The sequence below is a fragment of the Pteronotus mesoamericanus genome, unplaced genomic scaffold (assembly GCF_021234165.1).
Source record: "Pteronotus mesoamericanus isolate MK-2021 breed Mesoamerican mustached bat unplaced genomic scaffold, CSHL_Meso_final contig_100, whole genome shotgun sequence".
Lineage (NCBI taxonomy): Eukaryota > Metazoa > Chordata > Mammalia > Chiroptera > Mormoopidae > Pteronotus > Pteronotus mesoamericanus.
Genome location: NW_026554999.1, coordinates 15,127,236 through 15,133,040, shown reverse-complemented (window position 1 = coordinate 15,133,040; position 5,805 = coordinate 15,127,236).

The following is a 5,805-nucleotide window of genomic DNA, read 5'->3' as shown; positions in this document are numbered from 1 at the left end:
TTTCATCTACTTTTTGTGGTCTAAATGCTTACCCTCCACCCCCTGAAAATTCTTATGTTGAACTTCTAACCCCCAAAGGTGATAGTATTAGGATGTGAGTCCTTTGGGAGGGGCTCAAGTCATGAGGATGGAGCCTTTATGAATGGGATTAGTACCTTATAAAAGAGACCCCAGAGAGATCCCTAGCCTCTTTGACCATGTAAGGGCACAGCAAAAAGTACCAGCTATGAACCCCAAAGAGGGCTCTCACCAAACTGCTGGTGCCTTGATCTTGGACCCCAAGCCCCCAGAACTGTGAGAAATAAATTTGTTATTCTTATGTACCAGTCTGTGCTATTTTGTTATAGCAGCCTGAATGGACTAAGATACTATCTTTTTTTCTTCTTCCTTCCTTCCTTCCTCCCTCCCTTCCTTCCTTCCTCCCTCCCCCTTCCTTCCTTCCTTCCTTCCTTCCTTCCTTCCTTCCTTCCTTCCTTCCTTCCTTCCTTCCTTCCTATCTAGCTAATTTTTCAGCAAATACTTATTGAGTTCCCACTATCTGCCATATTGTATGAAAACCCCAAGACAAGCTTTTTTAAAGGCCCCAAGAACCACACTTGAATCACTTCCCAGAGTCCATTAAAAATGTGGATCCAAGCCCCTCTTGCAGAAATTCTGATTTAGTAGCTACATTAATTAAGTACTTATTATGCACTAGACAAGGTATCTAATCTCACCTAATTTTTTCAACATCTATTCCTAAGGGAACAATTATTCTTCCCACTTTACAGAGAAAACTCAGAAAGTTGAATAATTTTCCCCAAGTTTCACAGATATTTGTCTGTAAGATTTCAACCCAGATCCATCTGAATCCAAAATTAGGGCTCTATCCATCATTTTCTCTTTCTTTAATCCAAAACTCTGCCCCAGCTTTGATGCCAGCCCAACAACTAGCAATGCACCTGGTCATTATGCTGATAATGGCTTTCCTTCTTGTGGACTTGATTTGGGTCTCCTTCAGATACTTGCTCTCGTCTAATCCTCTGGCTGGAAGAATTTGGCCCCAAAAGCCAGCACCTGCAGAAGGAGGTCTAACTCCTTTGGGTTGGCATTCAAAGCCCTAAACAGTTTGGCTTCCTCTTGTTGCATCTCTCACAGCTCCCTGGCACAAGCCCTGAGGCCCGGAAGCTTCTTCCCCGAGGACTGCTGAGAGGGTGTTATCACTGAGGAAGTTTCTCTTATTCAGTTGAAGGCCAGCCCTTTTACCCACTCGGGATCCGATATCCTCACCTTCAAGTATTTTTTTCCCTTCAGTTAACCTTTCTTTTCCCTCTGATTAATCTATCTCTTTCTCCAGCATCCCTTCAGCAGATGAAATGCTCTTAGCAGGGGTGTCCAACCTTTTGGTGTCTCTGGGCCACGCTGGAGGAAGAAGAGTTGTCTTGGGCCACACATTAAATGCATTACAACACATAATCACAAAAAAAATCTCATAATGTTTTAAGTAGATTTACAATTCTGTGTTGGGCCACATTCGTAACACATGCAGCCCTTGGGCCACAGGTTGGACACCCCTGCCCAAAGTCTCCCATCTTTCGGCTGGGTTAGATTTAGGCTGGGTGATCTTTGAGGACTGCAGATTCCTGCCCAGGGACTACAAGAAGAAAAGAACCTCTTCTTTCTTAGCTATATCCACAGTGCTTACAGCAGTACGTAGTAAGTGCTCTATAAATACCAGTTGAACAAATGAGTCTCCCAACCCCTTTCTTCACCTTGGCAGGGTGGGCGTGATGGAGCAGTCATTGGTCTGGTGCTGAATGTGCTGGGCTCCAGATGGTGCCGCCACATCCAGGAGACAGCTGAGGCCTTGGGAAGAGTGGCAGTCACCAGCCAGATGACCTTTCCCTACCTAAATGAGCCATTACCAAAGGCGAGGAGGAAAGACCCTCTGCCATCCTCTTTGTCACCATTTCAGATCACTGCAGAAAACACCCCTTTCAGGGCTGATGGCCACATGCTCTGGCTCAACCTGTGGCACCGTCCACTTAAACTGACCAGGCAGAAGCAGCTTGGCAGGGCATCTGGCTTTCACTTTGAAGTTGAGTACAGAAGCTCCAAATATATGTGACCCTGAGATCATAAGAGCGAAGGTTTCTCGGCAGGCAGGGCTGATGGCTTTCTTCTCAAATCCCTAAACCTGGGCCACCACTGAGACAGAAGGCAGTAGGAGCCATCTTTACAGTCAGTCTGCAGTCTGCACCGCCCCCTCCAGACCTTACTCTGCGATAGGGACACCTCCCTTGGAGCCTACCAGCCCCCAGGGCACCAGGGGTCCCCGTACACTAGGAGGCCAACAAACCACCACTATGGCTGCTTCCCTGCTGAGGACACAGCATCAGCCCAAAGGCTGGGCAACGTTTCTGGGATGGCTCCCCATGCAAAGATCAAAGTGGGAGTTTACAAGCAGAGAGTTCCGTCTGGGCTGTTTGAGCTCCTGGGAAACCCTGGCCTATCCACCAAGAGGCGCCTCCTTCCGTACCCCTCCCCTCTTTTCCTTCACTTCCTCCCTCTCTCCCTATCCTTCTCTTGTTGGCCTTTGACTACGATTTTCTTTAAGGGAAGAAATCATTTTGCCTAGGATGCTCATTTATAGCAAAATAAGTGAAAGGTCGGGGCATCTGGCCCCACGTGGGGCGTATTTTCCGGTAATTGCTGTCGAGGGCCTTCATCTGGTCGTTGGAGCTTGGAACCTCCCCCCGCCGACATCACACCTGGTTTCAGCTGGAAAGGGAAGGACTTCAGCTTTTCATCTTCTGGGCCTCTTTGTTATTATTGGAGCCACGGTTTGGCCTGGGATCAGAGAGGGGCTTGGGGGTTGGGAACTGGATCTGGAAACTGTCCCAGAGGAGGGGATGGGGGGAGTGTTGGGGGAGTACAGGGGAGAAAGCCTTGGAATGGCTGCCCCTCCTGCCCCGTGCGGACGACCTGCAGCCAGACCAACCAGGTGGAGGATGGACTTCTGCCCTTCGGGCCATTGCTGGTTTTAGATCTAGGAGAAAAGGCCTTCTGAGGCCCCTTGTGATGAGGGATTTAAAGTGATTTGGCCTACGTGAGAGATGATTAAAGATGCAAAAAATCTAAAGGGTTAAGTTCAGAGAACCATATGCTAAATTTCCTGAGTAGGGAGATTGCTTTTTGGGATAGTTTATAGGTTAGCGGTTAATATTTCCTTAAAAACTGGCTTATTTCTATCTCTTATTTTTTTTTTTTTAATGTAGCTTTGAGAAAACCCAAAGCATGCCTAAGAGGATTTTGTCTGTCGTATGTTTCAGGATCTTTATGGTGTGCATATCTAGTGAAAACCATTTCCCATAAAAATACCAAGGGAGGGCATTTCGATGGGATTTTAAGCTTATTTAAAATTAATTGCAGATTCATTTCACTGCACATTCGCTGAGGGTTTTTCTTTTTCATTATTAGTATGAAGAAGTGGTGCGGGTTCTGCCAAAAGCCTGGGAGGAGGAAGCGGCAGCAGACACCTGACTGCAGTGTGCATTCCGGGCCTAACTGGGCTCTGGCCCGCCTCTGACCAGACGCAGCCCACAGTCTGGGTGGGGAGCCTGACTCTCGGGGCCGTCTTCTCCCTTCCTGCCTGGCCCGCAGGCCTCAGAGGGCATGTGTGGGGGTAGCTGAAGGCAGACTGCGTAGGAGAAGAGTGGCGTACGGGGGAAGGGGGTAGTCCATGGATGGTCCCAAGGCAAGAGTCACATAGGGCGCCTGCTGCACTGTGTGTACCTGGGACTTGGAAGATACCTACCACCAGAAAGAAGTTGGACATTTGTGTTAGATAAATGGAGTCACTTTGAAGGTCTTTGTGGGATGGCAGTTATAACTAGGTTGAGTTTCTTGGAACTGCTGAGGCTCCAGAGATGTTTCCTCAATATTTCTTCTTTTGGGGGCTTTTTGATTATTGGTTTAGGGACCAGCTTTCTTATTCATAACCTATGAAGTAAATGAACACTTACCCCTGGCCAAGATGATTATGTAGCCTTCTCCCATGAGCATCTCGTTTAGTTGTCACAGTTCTGAGGCCGGCACCATCATGATCACCTCCGCAGAGGAGACCAAGGGCACGATCTTCAAGGGTCCACTCCTACTACCGTCATGCGGTTCCTCCTCTCCATAAGTCCCCACGCCACCTGGGCAACCACAGTGGCATTTCAGCTCCCCTCGTATCAGTGCCAGCTCAGACCCACTGTCCAGAATCCCTTCAAGAGTCTGGGTGTTCTCCTTTCCTGGTACACAGCTACCATAGTAACTGGATCCAAGCCTCTTAGGGAAGGGATCAGGAAATGGTTTATTTTATATATTTGTGATGGTATTACAGGGTCATTTCTTGAGGACATCTGGCCTCCTCTTCAATGATGGGCACTTGGCTTGTGAACTGACTTGCATCTGGAAACTCTATGCAGACATATCACATTCTAGTGTGGCAGCTGAGAGCAGCCTCTGCTTGTTAGCTTTCAGTGTTATTCATTTATTTATTTTTGGCTATCTATCATGCCCCCCAGAACAGCATGATCAATTAGCAATTATGATGATCCCCGCAGGTCAGAGCAGCCTGATTGCCACTCCAGCCCTGCTGCCTATTACAGTAATTATCTACCTTGCTGTTGCTGATTAAATGCTCTCTTTAGCATTAGCCTTTCTGGAATCCCGTTATCCCCATGAGGGATTATGGGGCTCTCAGTTCCATGGCCACATCTCCCACTTTCAACCCTGTCCTGCAGAGAAGAGCCACCACTACCGAGCTTTGCAAAGATGCTGGTTGTTTCCTTTCATGTGCCATCTTTTTGCCGCATAATGGGAGTGGCTGCGGTTGCTTTGGGGAAACAAAGTGAGGTCTGCACTTTCACATAATTCATACATTCTAACAGTCTCAGCTTCCTGAGAATTCTACCCCTTCCTCCATATCACACAAACATCTCAGCATCTCTGCCTCCTGACCATAAGACTTCATTGAGTCCAGCCTTGAAGGGGTTAGCAGTGTCTTAGGTCTGGCTCCAAAGATCCTTGCCAACACACTGGATTCTGTGCAATGGCATGCTCCCATGTCAATAAATACAAAAGATATTCAACCTTATCTTTAATCAACTGTAGTGAGCCCAAACTCAAGATCCATTCCCATATGTTTTTTTTTCCTTCTTGCATTGCCCACCATTCTGTGCTGCCATTCCCAGAAGTAAAGGGTTAAAAACACAATGCCTTCACCTGAAAGGATGTCTCTAGTTCTAAGGGCTTATGAAGGCTGAAAGTGCCCTGGGATGGATAAGCTTTTAAGCCCCTTCAGCCATGCATTCCTGCCTGTACCATTTCATGCTTTCTGTGGCTGCTGGTCATCATGGCCGAGGAGCCATTACTCAGACAGTGCAGCATAGTGGTTAATAGCTCTGGTTCTGGGTCAGATAGAACCTGGGATTCAAACTTCAATTCTGCCTGGCTGGTGGTCTTGGGTGACTTACTTAATTACTTAGACTTCAGTTTCTTCATATTTTAAATGAATATGATAACAATTGTGTTATTTCATCAGGCTGTTGGGGAGATTAAGTGAGATTATGAATTTAGTATAATGGCTAGCATGTAGTAAGTGCACATTAAAGTAAGTAGTCCTTATCACATTAGAAGACTACCTGAAGAACATCAGTTATTTCTGCAGTTTCAGTACAGTTCTGGGCTCCCCATAGTCAATAATAAAAGTCACTTGGCATCATCCACAAGGTCTGGTGTTGGTAAAGGTGAAGGGGGCATGAATGCAAGGCTATGAAA